This window comes from Myotis yumanensis, unplaced genomic scaffold (genome assembly GCF_028538775.1).
Source record: "Myotis yumanensis isolate MYYU_CA2020_CCGP unplaced genomic scaffold, mMyoYum1.0.hap1 SCAF_1, whole genome shotgun sequence".
Taxonomy (NCBI): Eukaryota; Metazoa; Chordata; class Mammalia; order Chiroptera; family Vespertilionidae; genus Myotis; species Myotis yumanensis.
The window spans coordinates 86,371,100-86,393,200 of NW_027223752.1; positions in this window are offsets into that span (position 1 = coordinate 86,371,100).

The window sequence follows — 22,101 nt, forward strand, 5'->3', positions numbered from 1 at the left end:
TAAATCAGTGTGTTAGGAAGCAGGGGTAGTGGCAAAGCATGAGGTCTGGAGTCCAAAATCTTGGTTTCAGTTCCTTGCAGGCATGTTCTGAAAGTGTGTCTTGGGCAAATCCGGTAACATGCTTCCACTTACTAAGTACTTGCCATGTGTCAAGTGGTCCTCTTTACAGGTGGTGTATCATGTAGTGATTACTGTCCTCTTTTTGTGAGGATTTTAGGTTTAGAGATATTAATAGTTTCCCCAAAGGCACACAGGTATAAACATTGTAATAATAATTCAAACTCAGTTCTTCCTGATTCCAGAGTCTGTCCCCTTGAGTATTGCAGTACACTAGAGCTTCATGTTCCCTCGCACTTAAAACAGGGGCTGCACCCCTAGCTCTCACAATTCTTACGAGTCAAATGAGATAACGTACATAGCAATGAATTATAAGATGTAAAAAGGTATAAGCACTCACTAGATTTCTAGAACAAAGCTGCTCCTCTGTATTTTCCACTACAGCACTTCAACCTGAAAGATGGCTTTAGGATTAAGCAGGCATAGGAAAGGACTTCACCATAATGCTGTGGTATTCTCACCCCAAATACCTGCATATCTGAAGCAATAATCAAAGTGAATAGAGTAAAATATAATTCCTGCTAGATAAAGAAGGGAATGGAAATGAATACTACTAACTCCATTCCTAGCATTCTGTATTGGAAGGAGCTTCTAGGAGTCATTGGGATTTCTGGTCCTTTTCAGCTGAAAGATAGATGATAGTCTGCTGAACACGGAAGAGAATGACATTTAGTTTGAGAATAAAAGTTCTTCTGGTGTATGGAAAAAACAAAAAACGTTTGCCTCAAGACAGGAAAGAAGATACGTGGAGAGCTGAAAGAAAGGGAAAGCAGGTAAGCTAGTGGATATTGGTAAACGTCTGTGAACCAAAGTCCAGAATTTTGAATATGATGTAATAGGAAACGACACCATAGCTTTTAGAACCAAAAATAAGGAGGATTTATACACAGAACTGGGTATAAGAAAACGGAGTTGTGGTGAGAATAAAAACAGGGTTTGGAATGAGTATGTGGTAGTCAAGATAGAAACAGGCTGATGCCAGACATTGTACAATCAAAGTGTTCTGTGAAGTGGACAAAAATATGTAAGGATGTTTTTTAAAGAAAAATTAGGGCTGGGATTTAGTACTAGATTGTTTTAAGACAGTAAAAGAAAGGGGAGAGAGATAATTAAAGATAAAGATATTTCAAAGCTGTATTACATTAAAGCTTGGGCAAAACATTCAGTAAAATGTAGTTTTGGAGAAAGACTGACTTAGAATTTGAAAATCTGTTAACAAATTTCTAAAAATAAAATATTTCTAAAATAGTTCAGAAAATATTTGCTATTGCCATGTGTGAGTTAAATCGCCTTATAGACATAAGCTTACTGAAAGTCATTGTAGTGTCTTTTTATGGTATTTATCTCATCCTTCTCTTATTCACTTTTTCAGACTAAATATTTAAATACTACCCACCACTCCTTGGGGCCCAGAAGCAGAAGATATGATTTTTAATGTGCATAGTAGGCTTAATGGTAACCTAGCTATGATAAGCTAGCAATTACAGAGACTATCTTAATGCCTGGACACTAAGGATCAGTCACCTATGAGTTGATTTGGTCAATGAAGCTTATCAGAGATTACATTCTAATTAAGCCTCCATTCTCTAGCATGTTTTGTTTTGTTTTTTTAAAATTATACTTCTCCATTTCACACTTATGCCTCTATCATTCTAGTTATATAAACATCGACATTTTATCCGTTGTTTTCTGCATTTTTTTATCAGCAATAAAAATGAAGAAATAAAAAAGCAGCTCCCAGTTCATTAATTATTATACTATCCTTCTTATGCTACAAATAAACTTTTCAAAAAATAGAAGCGTTTGACTTTCTAATTTTCTGAAAAGAAATGTTTTATTTTTTAATTACCCAAGAAAGCAGCACTGCATTTCTCTTTTAATCCTCACCTGATGATATGCTTTTTCTATTGGTTTTTAGAGAGAGAGGAAGGGAAAGAGAGACAGAGAAACATCAATGTGAGAGAGAAACATCAATTAGCTGCCTCCCATAGGCTTCGCCAACCTGCAACCTAGCATTCTTTATTGGAAGGAGCATCCAGGAGTCATTGGGATTTCTGGTGCTTTTCAGTCATGAAAGATAGATGATAGTGCCCTGACAGGAATCAAACCCTCAACCATTTGGTGCATATGGCAACACTCCAACCAACTGAGTAACCCAGCCAGGGCTGCAACACTGCAAATTGAATATTTTCTAACAAATTAAGACACAAGAGAACTTGTGTGCTTTTTCTTGCTAATTAGGTGATGAATTATAAACATAAGCAACTGTGATAGAAAATAATAATTTTCTTTATCAGCCTTCCGTAGGGGTCCTTTTTCTTCCTAAGTTTTGGTCTGAATAACCTGCATGTAAGATAATCCATTTTTAGCAATAGTGATCAGCTTTTTAGAGAAAGCACAAATAGTCAATATCCACAAATATTCCTAAACCCATTTCTTTGTCTCCATGCTCCCGCTTTCCTACAAACAGTCCTGTTACTAAAGAACATAAATACTCCTTCTACTTCAGTTTTTCTTCAGCCTATGCTTTGGGAAAATATTTTCTGGGTTTGTGTTCTACCAGAATTAGAACCTGAGTTAAGGACTCAAGTGCAAGTAGTTTATTTTAGAAGTGATTTCAGGAAACACAGTAGGGACTTGGGGAAGTGAGACAGGGAATGAAAGAAAGGCAATGAAGGGTGAATTACCAAGCAAGTATCACCATGAGCAGACAGCTTAATCTCATTGGGATTCCTGCAAAACCATTTAAAACAGTAGCCTCAGAATAATGGGTGGAAAAAAAATGAGTATATAGACACCAACTCTTCAGTTGTCGGTGGAGGTCTATTCCTGGGGTACATTAATTCAATGCATGCTAGCTAGTCTTCCAGCCCAGCACTGCTGCTTTTTGTGAGGACTTGCTCTGGAGACAAGTCTGTTCTGACCTTATACAGGCTAGAAATGCTGGGGAGCTAACACCCATGTGGAACATCCCCATCATTACGGAAAATCAGTGTGCTCAGAAAGGGAAGGTCAAGGAGTAAGGGGTGGGGCGCTAGCAGTTTGTTATAAGTATCAACATGAATTTAGGGAAAAGGAAAAGCAGTCTTTCTGCAAAGTATTGGAAAGAGCAAATAAATATGAAAAAATTTGGAAAGCTTAAAGACTAACAACACAAACAAAAGTAACCTACGGTTTTATAATTATCACAATCCAAAATTGTAACCAAGCATTGATTGTAAAAAGCCTGAATTATTTGTGTGTGTTTTTTAAACACATTTTTAGTTTTTTAACATACAAGACATGAAAAATCAATGTAAATATTCTGGTTGTTTTTTTATTCAATGTAGCACAAGGAAAATAGAAGCATATATGTACCAAAAGAGTATATCACCTAATCTCACATCCCAGGTCTTATATAACAAGTTCTATAAATAGATGTATTGATTAGAAATACTTTTCTAAGATTGCACTTCTTACAGAAAAATGATTTATTGAACTTTTATCTTCTCAAAAATTCAAATAGCTTTTATTTTTCTGTATTAAATAATATAAATTCACTGATGGTGTCTGTGTTTATGAAACAGTCTATGAAAGCTCACACTAATTTATGTAGAAACGTAAATGTGTTATTAGCATTATTTCAAAAAAAATGCCCATACCTTAATAGTCCAGTTGCAAATACATCATCCCAATAAAGAGATATGTTAGGGAGAATCCTAATTCTTTGGCATCAAGTTTATTTTCTTGGTTTCTAATAGATCATTATTTTTTCTAGCATTTATCTAAATATTATGAAATGCATTTGTTGCCCTTTGCCTTAAAGACAATAAAACTAAACTAACACTTCCCATAGTGCAATAAAAAGAACTTTGTGACAACTGGTACATGGTTATGTAAAAAGTTAATATTAGGGGAAGTTGGAGGTAAAGGGGAACTTCTATCCTTGCGACTCTTCTTTAAGTCTAGCCTTAGCTGTAATAATAAAAGTGTAATATGCTAATTAGACCAGACAGCCTAACGACCTTCCAGACATCATTCCAGACATCCTTCTGGATGAAACTGTGGTGGCAGGGGCTGAGGCAGAGGCAGTTAGGGGCGATCAGGCAGGCAGGTGAGCAGTTAGGGGCAATAGGCAGGCAGGTGAGCGGTTAGAAGCCAGTGGTCCCAGATTGTGAGAGGGATGTCTGACTGCCAGTGTGGGATCGGGCCTAAACTGGTAGTTGGACAGTGGGACATCCCCTAAACTGGTAGTTGGACAGTGGGACATCCTCCGAGGGGTCCCAGATTGTGAGAGGGTGCAGGCTGGGCTGAGGGACACCCCCCCCCCCCCCCCACCTCCTGTGCATAAATTTTGTACACTGGGCCTCTAGTTTCAAATAAAAAGTTTAATGATCTAGTTCTGGCCTATCTACTTTGTGACCTACGGTAAGTCATTTACCTGCTGTTTCACTTTCCTCATCTATAATATGGGAGAGTTGGTGGATGCTCTGTATGTCTCTAAAAACTATTTTTTTTAGGTTTACTATAATTCATAGAATCTTACAAAGAAAAGTGTCAAAAATAAAAGTACAAATTGTGTGTCTTAACATGTATTTTTAAATCACTTAAAAATACACATTCTAAAGATGTATGTATTCAGGCACAGTGAAAAAAATATACCAAGGAAAACAATTTTTATATTGTAAATAATATATTTACTATATTCTCTATCATTTTGCATTTTAAAATGATTCATTAAAATCTTCAGTTGAAAATAGTCTGGGGACCACAATTCAAATGTGACAATTTCATCTTTTAACCTACTTTGATATGAAAAATTGCTGATATAAATACAGTAAATGATAAACATGTTACGATAAAGCAAAAAATAAAAGAAAACTATGAAAGTAAGCTAAAGAAGCAATAATTGACTAGTGTTTTTCTAAAATATATTTTTATTGATTTCAGAAGGGAAGGGAGAGAGAGAGAGAAGCATTAATGATGAAAGAGAATAATTGATTGGCTGCTTCCTGCGCGACACCTACTAGGGATGAAGCCCACAACCCAGGCATGTGCCCTGATGGGAATCAAACTAAGATGTCCTGATTCATAGGTTGAGCCTCAACCACTGAGCCATGCCATTTGGGCAATAACTGAATAGTATTCATGTTAATGGACTAAGTTTAAATTACTTACTGTTGCATTCATAAATTACTTTTAATTACACATTCTTTATTTTGATAATGCTTAGAGTGACCCTGAATCTCCATTTGCCTAAGATGGTCCTGGCTTATGCTGATGTCCCAGAGCTATTATAAATACCCTCAAAATTGTCCCAATTTGGACAATAAATTATATTGTTCACCCTACTAATACTCAAGAGCTTTGACTTTTTTTTAGCCTGAAAATTATAAAACATAAAATCTCTTTTATGTGGTAATTTCCCCATGTGTAATAGTAGAAATTTTTATCAGAGTTCAATCTTATATTACACTATGGCATAATAAATTAGAACATCCCCACATCCTCTACTCTCTATGGAGTTTTATTCCCTACCTATGCTTATCTTAGCTAGAGCTAAGACCAGAGATGAAGTGCAAAGGTAGAAAGTAGTAGACTAGAATTTTAAAATGTATCATTTCACATTTTAACATGGAAATGATCATTTTTATAGGATGACTCTTGTTTAGGAAGTACTATATGTAGCAAAATGAAGAGAATTGAAGAAATAATAACTGAGACATTATAAATGTAATGAAATACGACTTTGAATAACAAACCATTGGAGCCCAGCTGGTATGGTTCAGTGGATTGAGCATTGTCCCTTGAGGTCACCAAGAAGTCACCTGTTGGATTCCATGTCAGGGCACATGTCCAAGTTTTGGGCTCAATCCCCGGTAGGGGGCATGCAGGAGGTAGCTGATTAATGTTCTTCTCTCATTGATGTTTCTGTCTCTTTCCCTCTCCCTCTCTCTCCAAAATCAATAAAATATATTTTTCAAAAAATTGGATCCACAGATAACAACAAGGAATTGCTTACATTTTGGGGTTGAGAGTTCTTATGTGCTTACTTCCTGCTGTTCAAATAAACCATAGTACTTTTTAAGACTTCTAGACAAGCTTTTAATGTTTCTGGTCAATGTTTCTAATGCAGTTTGCTGTTTCCATTGTTTATTATAGGTCAAATAATAAGTTCTGTTTGTCTTATAGTAATGTTACTTGTGTTTATAAGTGCAAGAAGAGATTGACATCCCTGTATATTAAAATAATTGTATTACCAAACTCATATCTAGATTTTATTTAATCTTTTGGTTTCTCTATGTAGAAACATTTCTATAATTGGTCGGAAGTGTCTAATTTACATCATGCAAATTATTCATGTGTTATTTCATATAATTGAGATGTTATAGAACTTACCTGCATTTTACATATGGATATTTATGTGCATATGATGTAGAAAGGGGTTTTGTATGTCTGCATGTGTGATAAAAAAGAGGGCGACAAGGAGAAGCTGGGTATAGAAGCTCTTCCTAGTGTTTGTAGTGGGGGCAGAAAAATTAGTAAGTGTATAATTTGCTTTTATTTAACCTTTTCTTCTCAAGATTAAGTATTTGTGAGGTTCTAAAAAATTATTTTACTTTCTCATTTTGGAAAAATGTTAAATGTGTTAAAAAGGAAATAAAATAATATCATGAACCCTACCTTCAAAACAATAAACTCTTGAATAATCTTGAGGACAATTTTGAATAAAATTCTATCATGATATTTTTATTTTGAAAATATTACAGTCTTTAAAAAACTATCCAAAATGCCACTATTATATTGAAAATAATTGACAAAAACTCCTTAATACTGTCATTATCCAATCTGAGTTTAAATTTCCCCAATGGTCATATAAAGGTTCTTTTTTCACATTTTGTTTAAACCTCTACCCAAATAAATACATTGCAACTGGTTGATATGTCTCTTAAATCTCTTTTAATGTCTATCAATCAGGTTTCAATCAGAGAAGCAGACCAGTAAGATATATGTTTTAAAAATGTATACATATATATATATATTTACACACATATAAATATAGGTTAGATATAGATATATAGTGATAGTAATATTAAGGGAATTAGCTTACATAATTATATGTTCAGGCTAAGCAAGCCCAAAATCTACAGATGGGCAGTCAGGAGGAAAAGATATAGGGGGAAGGGAAAGCAATTGCCGACCAACTGTGTTTGAAGTCTCCAGTTTTCAGAGAGACCTATTTGCTTTGATGACTACTCCCTGGTTAAGTCAGGCCCACCCAGGATAATCTCCCTTTTGAATTCAAAATTGGAACTTTAATTACATCTCATAAATCCCTAGACAGTGGGATCTAGACTATTGTTTGAATAAATAGAAGTTGTGTGCATGCTACAAAATGGCTGCTGTCTCCCTTCTGCCCTCCAGCTCTCACAAGAGACTATCCCTTGCAGACCACCCTAACAAGAAACACACTAAACAAGGAATTCTGAGAAATGTAGTTGGACCCAGCTAAGCTGACCTATCAGAATGTCATCACAGCCACATTTTGTCAACCGACACCATACACATCTCCTTAAAGCATAATCACCAAATAAAGATAATAACAAAATTATACTTCTAACATAATGACATAACAGAATGAGCTATCCCATGTAAAATGGAAAACATGCTAACCCTTTCCCTAGGGGAGGACATAAAATCCTGTGATAGCCTGTTAATTAAATACTGAAATATAAAATTAACTGTTATTAACATGCTTTATGTTACATAATAAGAGGGTGAGGTGGGTAATGGAAAAATTAATGCATATAGAAAGTCACATCAGAATAATAAAGAAGCACACATAATGATTACAGTCTTCATTTCTGCAATCGTCACATCATCATAGCTTGTACTTCTTCCACTTTTCTACTACCCTCTTTCATTTCCTTCTTCCACTACCTTTTTCATATTTCCTTTGTCTTCAGCAAGCACTTCAGCTGGTTGTGGTTCTTAGCCAAGTAGAATTATGCAAAACTTAATTGCTGAAGGATTTTAGCTATTAGAAATCCTACCTGAATTACGTTTTAGTTTTCCATTGACTTTAATCAAAGGACATGGGAATACAAAGAGAAGCCCTAAGGGATCTCCTGTATTTCAAACATAATCCTCTTGACCCCCATTGTGTAATAGCACCTATTTTTTTCTTGATAGGATCAACCACTGCAGCTGGCATAGTTACCCCTTTCTTTTCCTGTTGATTCAGAGGCTCCAGAGGCCAAAGTGACCAAATGGCAGCCTCAAATTTCAGTTCAATGGAATCTTTATGGTGTCCCCTGATGGATGCATTCCTTGCTTTGAAACTAAGATCGCTAGACCCAAATAGCCTAAAATCATACAGATGGGAAAGAAACCTTTTGCTGGTCAAGATTACTAGGGGCACTTAGGTTGCTTCTATATCTTGGCTATTGTAAATGATGCTTCAGTGACAGAGGGATGCATATATATTTTTGAATTAATGTTTTGGATTTCTGGATGGTAATGTGCGAAGTGAAATAAGACAGAGAAAGACAAATACCATATAATTTCACTTATATGTGGAATCTAAAAAGCAAAATAAATGAACACACAAAATAGAAACAAATTCCTAGATACAGAGAACAGACTGTTGACAGAGGGGAGGGGTATTGGGGAACTGGGTGAAAAGGGTGAAAGGATTAAGAAGTACAAATCAACAATTACAAAATAGTCATGGGGATGTAAATATAGCATAGGGAAAATAGTCAATAATATTGTAATAGCTATGTACAGTGCCCAGTGGGTACTAGACTTTTGGGAGGGGACACATGGTAGAGTATAAGACTGTCTGACCACTATGCTGTACACCTGAAAGTAATACAAAATAATATTGAATGTAAAATGTACTTGATAAATAAAACAAAACAAGTTCGTTAGGAGCAATAGTGAGAGGAGCCACTTCTGTTTCCAGCCTTTGGATTTCTGATTTAAGAATCAGTAAATTCTGGTTATGTGAAAAACAGCACCATATGTTAAAGCTGATTTAGAGCATGGGCCACATCCTTGAAGACATTGCCCCAGTTTCTCAAGTTATTTTGACCTAGCTGGCACCATAACTGAGTTTTCAGAAGGACAATCTACAGTCCAATCTAACCAGCTGCTTCAGAATGATGGAGGATGTAAGACCTTAAATTCTATGAGCGTGAGCTCATTGTCACACAATATAAAACTCATAATATACCAGGGTCCTTTCTCAAAGTCTCCTTCTTGGATTTTTGAATTGACTCAGGTCCAGAATTTGATTGAGGGGCCATGAGTCTTTATTTTGGTGATTCAAGTCAGACTTCTGGTCACTTAGAATTTTCTGCTTACACAGATCAAGTAACAATTTAGATTTCCCATCTTAGACATTGTAGTTTTCATCTTTAGGAGTTGTCTCTTTTAATATATTCCAAGAATTCACATAATAAATTATGTAGATTCTTGAACATATAGAAGGCAGTTACAACAATTACTTTAATATCATGTCTTTGTTTATTGATTATATTATGTCATTTCTGATATGGTTTTAATTGTTTACTTTTTCTCTTCAATATGAATCATATTGTCTTGCTTTTCTGCATGTCTACTATTTTTATAGGATGTCAGGTATTGTTAATTTTGCTTTTATGCAGGTTTCTATAAATGTTCTTAACTTTTTTTCTTGAATGTGGTTAATGGAAATAGTTTGAAATTTTGGGGTCTTGCTTTTAAGCTTTATAAGGTGGGGCCATGTCACTGTTTAATTTAGGGCTAATCTTACCCCACAATTGAGGCAAAACCCTCTTTGTACTCTAGCTGATTCAGAGTGAATTACGAAATTTTCCACTCTGGGTAGAGGGAATGGGAGCTATTCCCAGCTCTGTCCTTCTGAGCACCAGTCACTATTACCTCTAATCCTTATGCAGTTTCCTCCAGTGCATGTGCTGCTGAGTACTCAGCTAAAGTCCCAAGAGGACCCTTTCAGATTTCCAAAGGTCTCTTGCTGTGGAGCTCTTTTCTCTCAGTACTCTGAGGATTTTAGCTGCCCTATCTGGTGGTTCCTCAAAAAGCTAAAGATAGAATTCCTTGTGACCCAGAAATTTCACTCCTAAGAATTGGGTACTTGCCCAAAAGAACTGAAAACGATTTGGAGCAGACACTTTTACGTGAATGCTAATAGTAGCATTAGTCACAGTAGCTAAAAAGTGGAAGCAACCAAAATCTTCGTCAACTAATGAAGGGATTACAAAATGTGGTATAGTCATACAATAGAATAGTATTTAGCCATAAAAAGAAGTGAAGTACTTATACATGCTCCAACATGGATGAATCTCAGAAACATTATCCTAAAAATATAATAAGCATGTTCTCATTGAACATAAAGTATGTAGCCTAGATATTCAACAAGAACATGTTTGTTGCATTTATCTGGCTGTTCTACAATGATAGAAGAATAAATATTATACACACACATATACCAAACACACCACATTATGCTTTTGTTTAGCTTTCAATTCTTGTCAAAAATATTATGCAAGAAAAAGTGTGTTGCATTTCCTTTTAAAAATTAAGTTTCTCAGTTTCATTTCAGGTTTATTCCCAGCTCTCTGTTCCCACGCCAGGCCAAAACCATGTCACTTTTATTCTTTATACTAACCCTGTGAACCAAGACATGCTTCCATATCCCCTTTATTAATCCTAAGATTGCAGTTGCTTATTTCATTAACACAACCTTCCACCCCCCCACCCCCCCCCACCCCTCCCCACCTGGGCCCATGATCACGTGTCTTTATCATTCATCTATTTGACTTGTTCTTTGTCTTAATCATTTTTACTCACTGGATGTGAAGTTACTGGTAATTCTACCTTAAGTGTAACTGCGTTCTTTTGCCAGAATTTGTGTGTTAGGAGTTTATTGAGCTATTATATGCTTTGTATCATTTCAACATATATAATACTCTAAAAATGAGAGACTTGTTTCCACTCAAAAGGTAACCAAGGCTTAGTATTCTGAATCTGAAGTTTCTGCCTTAAGCGGGGACATTAAAGTTTTTGGTGTTTCAGGTCCCCAATACAACTGCTGGGTAACTACAAGAAAAGCTCTACCCAAGAGTTTTTGAAGCTAGAGAGATTCGTCCAGAAGAAGAAGAGAGATGTACTGAGAGTTGGGAATAAGGAAGTAACACTACCTGAGAAACTGGGAGAGTTATAAATATGAGTCCATTGCATGTAGCTCCATAAATGGGGAATAGCTGAGTGATGCTGTTCAAGACGAATCACTTAGCATTACAGTCTTTAAGGTGGTGCTATATAGATCTTTGTACACTTATTAAGTGACATCACTATGTTAGGCTTATTGAGCCTGCCAGTGGATCAGTGCCCAACATATAGCAGGAGATGAACCACAATAGCATCCTAGAGCATAAGGAAATAATTATTGCCATAAAGTAAAGACCAGCCCACCTCCCCACAGGTACCAATTACATTTCCTCCAGATCCTTGGATATTTCTGGAGAGGAAAGTAGCCCCTCTATTAAATACAAAAATTATAATTTTTATAAGTCTGGAGAGTGAAGATATTGAATATGATTTGCTTTGTTTTCGAACATATAAAGCATGATGTTTAGTATATGGAGCAATTATACTGGCTCCATTAATATCCAGTCGTGGTCTCTCAAGCTGCTCTGTGGTTCTGATAGAAAATGCCATCATTCCCTGTCGGAACCTGTCTGAATCGGCAGCTCTTCTGACAGGAGCAAAGTTCTCGTCTTTTACAGTTAGTTTCTAAACACTTTTCCCTATTGAACTGTCCACTAAATTCCTATTTTGTGTCAATAAAAAAATCTCTGAATTCTCAGCTTATTTGCAAGTAAAGATGAATGAGAGATACTGAGTTTAATGACGATTGACGCTCAGAACACCAGCTCTGTCCACTGACACAGCCTCTTTGAAATTCCCGCAGATACAAATGGTACCCATCCTGCTATATGTTGGGCACTGATCCACTGGCAGGCTCAATAAGCCTACCATGTTACCTTTCACTCAAAGGTAACAACTTGAAAACTGTTTACCAACTGCAAATATATTAGTGAATGTCCATTAAAAATAAGAGTAAAGTATTTAGTTAGTAAATTGACTCAGATATGTCTGCATCTATATCAATTATATAATTTATATTTTAATTTACTATGTATGTTCTTTTTGCTCCTCAGTCTTCATATTTCATTTTGGAATATTAAATGTTACTTCTTAACTTTATGCTATTTGGAGTCTCAGCTGTTAAGTATCTCTGTGATATTAGATAAGCACTTTTACTTTCTCGACTTTATTCATCCATAACATAAAGGATTTTATTAGATATTTTCAAGAAACCTTATAGTTCTGGCTTTCTGTAAGTGTAATTTGAAAGACTATGAGACATGGTTAAGGAATCAAGGAAATAACTTTTTAAATTATTTCTAAAGAGTGAAATAGTTAAGCTTAAATCTATTTTTTTAGAATATCCCATTACAGATTTTTAATACATTATTAAAAGCCAAAGGAAGAAGAATACAATGTACTGCAATAAATATTTTAAAATATATAAATGCTTAAGTAATTTTACATATTATGTGTGAGCCTGAATTCTCTATATAGTTTTAAATGTGAATGTATTCTTTTATAATATACTAGAGGCCCGATGCACGAAATTCATGCAAGGGGCTCGGCCCTCACAGCCCCGGCTTCATCCAGAAGGTCATTCAGAAGGATGTCCGGAGGTTGTTCAGCTGTCCGTTCTAATTAGCATATTACCCTTTTATTATTATAGATTATTATTATAGATACTAGAGGCCCAGGGCACGGAATTGTGGGAGGTCCCTCAGCCCAGCCTGTGCCCTCTCACAGTCTGGGAGCTCTCAAGGGATGTCTGACTGATGGATTAGGCTAGCTCCCCTTGGGCCTAAGCTGGCAGTTGGACATCCTTAGCACTGTCGCAGAGGCGGGAGCCTGGCTTCTGGCTGAGAGGCGCTCCCCCTGTGGGTAGGCACTGACCACAGGGGGCAGCTCCTGCGTTGAGCGTCTGCCCCTGGTGGTCAGTGCGCATCATAGCAACTGGTCATTCTGCTGTATGGTCAATTTGCATATTAGCCTTTTATTATATAGGATGTTCTTGTGATCCAGACAACAGAAACTATTTGAAACAATTGAACTTGAATTATATAGTTGAGAGATTACAAACTGACTACCTTATTTTATTTTGCCAGTACTGTAATTCCATTTTGGGAGCCAATATTTAAAAATAGATAGATTTTATGTTTGTTTTCTTTTTTTTTAAGGTTTTCTAGTGACCTTTTGAAAAAAAATCACATAATATGGTAAACCTGATCTCACATTCATGTGTAGCAATAATTAGCCAAAGCTAAATAGCAGTTGCTCCTTTAGGCAGAGCATGGGCTAAGGGCTTTGGCATGGTTTCCAGAACTCACACTTATTCTGGAGCACTTCACCTACTATGTTACTTGCCTGGGATGTCAGCCAATATGTTTACACTTCTTTGTTCAGACTACTAATATTGAATGAAAACAAACTTTTTTTCTCAATTTATAACAACGATTTGGATTTCTTGTCATCCAAAGTTAGAATGGTTTTCCTCAAGCCTTCTGAAGTGACTGAATGTCAGGCAATCTTTGACTGGCATAATGTCCAGAGAAAAACATTGAGTTATGTATTCATCACAGAAAAATACAAAAAAAATAGTTTTATAATTTTTCCATTTGAGTTTGAATACCAATTAAGTGGATATTGTCTTCATTATAACCTTGTAAGTATCATTAAATAGTAGTTATTGTTCTTCAGATAATCCATCTGACACAAGAAAAACTGTTCAGACATCTGAACACTGAAAACAAAAGCTAAGCTAGACACACATATGTAATATAGGTTGTGGTTTTCAGTGGAATCCTTTTTTCCAATAAAAATGAAAAATGTTTTGCCCTGACCGGGTTGCACAATGACTGTAGTGTAGTCCCATACACCAAAAGGGTGCCTGTTTGATTCCCAGTCAGGGGACATAGGTAGGTTACAGGTTCTATCCCAGGTCGGGGAGTGTCAGTAGGCAACTAATCAATGTTTCTCTCACTATGATGTTTCTCTCTCTCTCACTCTCTCTTCCTCTCTCTCCAAAATCAATGAACATGTCCTCAGGTGAGGAATAAATAAATAAATATCTTTATGAAATGGAAGAAAAGAAATATAAGTTTACTATATGAATTAAACTTGCAACATTTATTTTAAAATTAATTATGGTGAACTTTCAACAATAAAGTTAAATTTTAAAAAATTATTTTTGGTGAAAAATTAAATCATTTTATGACATAAAGACTTGAATTTAGAAGTTGTAAATATCAGCTCTAGTGTCTAATTTATTTCTTTATTTTGATGGCATAGGATCAAGAAAATTCTGATTTACAAAGACAAATTCCAACTGATAACAATAGATTTTTTAAATACACATTTCCTGCCAATTTTATAATTCTCTTTATAATATGAAATTCATAATTTTATAAATTTATAAGTTTACAATTTTATCATTGAAAAATCCCAGAAAAAAATTTTCACTAAAGCAAAATCTAAAAAGCTTAACATGACAACACAAATGCAAGCAATGCTGGTCATCAATGTATTAAAATTTGGTGAATGATACATTTATTGAACATGGCTTTGAAATGGTAAAAATATTTAAAAGCTCAAAAATTCAAATCAAATGTATTCAGAACACCAGCTTTTGTATTAAATACTAGGAGGCACAGTTTACAAAATATTGTTCAATGACCAATTAGCACAAGATGAAAATACTTAAAAGGTTAGTAAAATTTTACTTTAAAAGTAGCGATTAGTTTTTTCCTTTCTATTTTCTCCCTTCTTAAAATTATTATAATAACTCAGAAAGAGAAAACTGGAATCAATTGAAGCAGGCAATTATTTTGATGCCTCCACCTTACTTATGCTCTTTCCACTAGGAAGTCTGAGATGGATGGCAGAATAGGAAACAATGTGTTATACCCACGGATGTGTAGTTATAAGGAAATAAAGATAGAACCCTTAAGGATTCATGAGTTGCATTACCCCAAAGTTGCAAAATATCTTTTGTTTGATATTATAACACATATATCCCAGGCTCCAGAATAGGCTGTTGACATAATAGTTTTTCTGGGTTTCATTGTTTGTTTTGCATTCTGCTTTGAGAATTTGGTGGTGATGCTGGAGACAATGAGACATCTTGAGATGTTCTCAACCAGAAGTGTAAATATGAAAATCACTTCACTATGGCATCTTGAAATCATGAAATCCAAGGTACCAGGACTTATGTCTGGCTAAGTCATCATTGCACTTTCATTTCTCAGGAAAATATATGACCAGAATATGTGTCTGATAAATATTTTAAATGAATCACTGCTACTATTTAATTAACTAAAATTTTATCCATAGCACATGAGAACTTAGAGGCTTGGGCATATACATTCACTTTAATGAAGACAGATGCAAACAAACTAGTCAAGAGGAGTCAAAGTTGCAAGATTTATGCTACATTTAAGCCAGCTACATTAAAATGTCATCTTCTTTATTTTTAAATTATTGCTTTTTAATGTCTGAAAGCTAAATCTATACAAACCTTCACATTTGCTGAACTGATAGATTTAGTATTATTTACTATGTTGTTCTATATTCCATATAGAATGAGAAACTCTATTCAAAGACACTACTAATCTTATAGTTAAAGCAGGATGAGGTTTTAAAAGTGTTTTTACTGTGTAAATGTACCACAGTTGTTGTTTTTTTTAATGGAATACTATGCGGCAATAAAACAGAAAGAACTCTTACCATTTGCAACAGCGTGGATGGATCTGGAGAGCATTATGCTGAGTGAAATAAGCCAGTCAGAGAAAGATAAGTACCACATGATCTCACTTACATGTGGAATCTAATTAACCAAATAAACTGATGATCAAAAACAGACCCAGAGACATAGAAACATGAACAGACTGTTGAACCTCAGAGGGAAGGCAGGGGAGGGTGGTGGGAAGAGATCAACCAATGAAATTGTATGCATATATGCATAACTCATTGACACAGATAATGGGGTGGTGAGGGTCTGGGGTGGAGGGACAGGAGCTGGCTGGAAGAGGTTAATGGGAGAAAAAGAAGGATCTATGTGACACTTTCAACAATAAAGATTTAAAATAAGTGGTTTTTAAAATATGTACTTAGTACACAATTTACATTTCAAAAATAGCAGGTACTGTCAATATATGTGAAATCTCAGAAATATCAATATATTAGCATGTGAATTATTTGCTAATATATTTTTGACATTCCTGTAATGAAAACTACTCAGGAGTTGGATTTTCTAATCAGTAAACCCATGTATTAGTAGTTATATACCACTATTAATTAAAGTGTATCACAGCAAGAGCCTTTTAAAAAAAAGGACAATAAAACCATTGGAAGGTCCTACTCATTAGTATTCCCCTAAAAAATAAATTGGCTAACCATAAGTACACAACTCCCAGGACTTTAGAGTCAAATCTTGACCCTAAATAGTCCCATAGTTTCCACTTCACCTGTGAGGAAAATGTGAATTGATTACATATAAAAGGAGTCAACAAAATGTCCATTGCTTTCCTCTTTGTGCTACTTGGGTCCTTCTCCTCCCTATTTATTATATTCACCTTATTGTGTCTTTTTACCTTCTTCCTCTAGTGCCTCCCTTTTTCACCCCATTTGCCAGATACCCACAGAGGCACAACTAACAATTGAGTGCCTCAAAGTCTCTACTAACTTCATCTTAGTCACAACTATAGTGAGCTAAGTATGACTAGAAAAGAAGGAAGTGATTACTAGATTGAATACATAGAGATATTAATATCTATCTATATATATAAAAGCCTAAGTGACCATTATGACCAGATGACCGGCTGGTAGCTATGATGCGCACTGACCACCATGGGGCAGATGCACAATGCAGGAGCTGCCCCATGGTGATCAGTGCACTCTCACAGCCAACCTCCTGCAGCCGGCCAACCTCTTGCAGTAATTCCCCCCGGCTGGCCGGCCCCCATCGGCCCCAATTGCTGGCCAGGACAAGGAACCCCACCTGTGCACAAATTCGTGCACTGGGCCTCAAGTATATGTATAATTTATATGAATATTATTTGCAAATAGTAAGATGTTTGTGTTTACATTCATAAATTTTATTTGTCTTTTATTTTCAGTATTTGTAATGTCTAGTATTAGGATGAAACTGGCCTTTTAAATGTGTTAGCAAGTATTGCTTAGTTTTTCTATGTTCTGAGTATGATTGGTATTTTTTCTTTCTTAAATGGTCGACAGAATTCATCTTTAAAGCTATTTAAGCCTGGACGTTTCTCTGTAGAAAGATTATTAATTAATTTTTGGGAAATCTACAGCTATTCATTTTGAAATTTTAATATGTTATATTTGGAATTGAATCTTTCAAGGAGTTTACCTATGGTGTTTATGTTGTTCAATTTATTGACATGAAATTGTTTATAATATGTGCTTAATGTGCTGTTAATGCCTTTAGGATCTATGGAGGTGTTCCCTCTTTCATTGTTGATATTGATAATTTGTGTCTTTCCTACATGTCTATTTACAGATTTACCAATTTTATTGATCTTTAAAATTATAGCTTTTGATTTATCTTTTGTATTCTTGAACTATTTTAATGTTTCATTGAGTTTCATTCTTACCTGTATCCTTTGCTTTCTTATATTGAGTTTGCTTTATTTCCTAGCTCCTAAAGTAGAAATTCAAACTATTGATTTTTAGACCTTTCACTTTGCTAAAACAAATATTTAAAATTACTAATTTTACGGTGAGCACTTCATTACCTGCACTTTATTAACTTTATTTTGATATGTTATATTTTAATTGCCACCCAGTTGAAAGTAAATTCCTATGCGATTTTTTTCTTTGACCTTTGAGTTCTTTAAATATGTGTTTTTAATTTTTTTATATATATTTATTTAGACTGTGTTTCTCAATTTTTAGATTTTTGATTGATTTCTAATTTACTAATGTTATGAGTAGAGATATTTGTAAGATTTTAATAGTTTTGAAATCTATTGAGACTTGTTTAGTGAACCAGCATATAGTATTGGAGAACATTTCATGTACACTTAAAAAAAAAAGCTTTCTGCAGTTCTTAGATGTAGTGTTTTTAATGCAATTAAGAAAATAAGATTAATATATATCACTCAGATTTTCTGTATCCCAACAGATTGTCTAGTACAGTACTCTTCACTAACAGTATCTGTGAAGGCAGGAGTGTCCTACCTGTGCTGTCCCACACAGTCATCACTAAGCCACACACAGCCACTGAATGCCTGACATTTTTCTATTTCATTGATTTCATTCTTATCTTTATTATCTCCTTTCTTGTATTTAGTTTGGGTTTATTTTGTTTTATTTCCCAGCTCCTTAAAGTGGAAACTTAGATAATTGATTTTGGCCCCCAAAAATGTGAGAGTAAGAGATGTGTGATGCCTCTGGTGTCACACATACATGCTACACTTGCATTCCTGGTCGCCTCTGCTGTGAGATGGGCAATGATCTATGCAGGGGAGCAAAGTGTCAGTTCTCAATTCACATGAAGGTAAGGGAGAAATAACCTTTATTGTCAAAAGACTTGGGGTTGTTTGCTACCATGGGACAATCTCATCCAGATTTTCCCAACCTCAGCACTGTGGATAATGAGATGGATATTCTTTGATGTGTGTGTGGGTTGGGATGTGCCTGTGAATTGCAGGATGTTTTTATCAGCATCTCTGGCCTCTGTCCACTTGATGCCAGAAGCACCCTATTTCCCATTGTGACAAATATAAGTGTCTCCAGACATTTTCAAATGTCCTCTAGGCATCAAAATATGCTCCCCTGGCTGAGAGCCATCAATAATCTACCCTGACTAGTATAGAGCTATACATAAGAGATCAACCAGGAAAAGAAGGAAGATGGCGGCATAGGTAAACACCGGAGACTGCCGCCGTGGACAACCACTTCAAAAATACAACTAAAAGTCGGAGCGGACATCAACCAGAACCACAGGAAGGCTGGCTGAGGAGAGTCTCTTCAACTAGAAGCAAAAACAACAGCATTCCGACGCTCAGTGGAGGCGCAGTGTGGAAAATTTAAAGGTACGGCGGTGCGGTGGTGAGGGTGCGCGCGCAAAGCGGGCTGGCGGCTGAGGGCGCGATTGTCGTTTTCAATCAGGAGCGAGTCTCAGACTCTGGGCTACAGATCCGGGCGAGTCTCTAGGGACCCAGACTCAAACGGGAGAAGCGGGACTGTCTGGCTACGGCCCCTCCGAGGTTTGCAGCGATTGCTGGGACAGAGAGACAGAGCCCCTGGGGACGGACTGAGAGCGGCCATAGCTGCTCCCTCCCCCCCCCGCCCTGTTGAGCCCGCCCCGCCCAAACCCTGCGCACAGCCATTTGCAGATCGCCTCAGGCAAGGGCTGGACTAGCGCCTCCCCTGAGGACTGAAGTTTTCCCACAGCTGATTTCCACCGCCAGTCGGCCTGGTGGTCAAATCCCTCTAGTGTTAACTACAACAATTAAGGCTTGGCTAGAACAAGACTGCGCACAGAGACCACAAGGGGGTGCACCAAGAAAGCATAAAAGATGCGGAGACAAAAAAACATGACAGAAATGGAGGATATGGAGCTAAGAATCGCAATTTTGAGGGCTTGCCATAAATTTGTGCAGAGCCTCACGAAAACTAATGAGACCCTCGATGCTACGATAAAGAAATTAGAAAGTAAGCATACACGGACTGAAATAAAGAATATTATACCCAATAGCAGACCAGAGGAGCACAAGAATCAAACCAAAGATTCGACAAAAAACACCCAATTGGAAAAGCAAAATGAAAAAAGAATCCGAAAGTGTGAAGATAGTGTAAGGAGCCTCTGGGACAGCTTTAAGCAGACTAATATCAGAGTCATTGGAGTGCCAGAAGATGAGAGACAGCAAGATATTGAAAACCTATTTCAAGAAATAATGGCAGAAAACTTCCCCCACCTGGAGAAAGAAATGGACTTACAGGTCCAAGAAGCGCAGAGAACCCCAAACAAAAGGAATCCAAAGAGGACCACACCAAGACACATCATCATTAAAATGCCAAGAGCAAAAGACAAAGAGAAAATCTTAAAAGCAGCAAGAGAAAGAGGCTCAATTACCTACAAGGGAATACCCATATGACTGTCAGCTGATTTCTCAACAGAAACTTTGCAGGCCAGAAGGGAATGGCAAGAAATATTCAAAGTGCTGAATACCAAGAACCTACAACCAAGATTACTTTATCCAGCAAAGCTATCATTCAGAATTGAAGGTCAGATAAAGAGCTTCACAGATAAGGAAAAACTAAAGGAGTTCATCACCGCCAAACCAGTATTATATGAAATGCTGAAAGGTATCCTTTAAGAAGAGGAAGAAGAAGAAAAAGGTAAAGATACAAATTATGAACAACAAATATGCATCTATCAACAAATGAATCTAAGAATCAAGTGAATAAATAACCTGATGTACAGAATGAACTGGTGACTATAATGAATCAGGGACATAGAAAGGGAATGGACTGACTATTCTTGGGGGAAAAGGGGTGTGGGAGATGCGGGAAGTGACTGGACAAAAATCATGCACCTATGGATGAACTCAGTGGGTGGGGAGTGAGGGTGGAGGGTGGGGTGGGAGCTGGAAGGAGGGGAGTTATGGGGGGAAAAAAGAGGAACAAATGTAATAATCTGAACAATAAAGATTTAAAAAAAAAAAAAAAAGGAGATCAACCAAAGGACTTCCATGCATATAAGCACAACCAACAGACCCAAGACACTGGGGGTGGTGATGGTGGTGGGGGGACGAGGGCAAGTGCCAGGGGTTAGGGGAGGCCGGGGGGAGGTCAGTGGGGAAAAAAAGGAGACATATGTACAACTATTTGTAATACCTTAAACAATAAAATAAAATTTTAAAAAATTTAAAAAAAGCAAAAACGGAGCTCTATGTCACATTATCCACAGACATCGACATGAGAGTCAAACTATAGAACATTTAGAAAATGATATAGGAGAGTATATTTCTTCAGATAGGAAAAGATTTCCTAAATAAGACATAAAAAATAAAAACCAGCCCTGGCTAGTGTTACTAAGTGGTTAGAGCAAAGGGTTGCAGATTCAATTTCTGGTCAAGGGCACAGACCTGGGTTATGGGTTTGTTCCCTGCCCTCCGCTGGGGTGCTTGTGGGAGGCAACCAGATCATGTGTCTCTCTCACATCGATGTTTCTCTCTCTCTTTCTTTCTCTCCCTCTCACTCCCTTCCACTACTTTTGAAAAGCAATGGAAAAAATATCCTTAGGTGAATATTAACAAGAAACTAAACAAATAAATATATAAAAAACAATGAAGGATTAATACATTTTACTACATTGAAAAAAATCTATTCATCAAAGAACATCTTAAATAGTGTGAAAAAAACAAGCCACAGAATTAAACCAGAACAAGTAAATGCTCCTCCAAATCATTATTTTAAAAAATGTGAACTACTCAAATGAAAAATGATAAAATAACAAGAGAAATGTTACAAAAGAAGAATTTTGTATGAGTACAAAACACTTATATAGTTATGAAAAGATACTTAGTCTCATTACTAATCAGGAAGATGCAAATTAAAACCCCAGTGAGATGGGTCATATTCATCAGATTTAAAAAGTCCTAATAGCTAACAATATCAGATGTGGCAGGATATGAAGAAATGAAACGCTCATCCTCTCTTGTAGATGTGTAAATTGGAGCAATCACTTTGAAAATAGTTTGTAGTCATCATTAGTAGACATTCAGGCTATTCAGAGATTTTTCTTCTCAACGTTATAATTGCACTATCCCCTTGAAGTTGCGTGGCTACGTGACCTTTATCATTTCCAAAGGGGAAGATTTA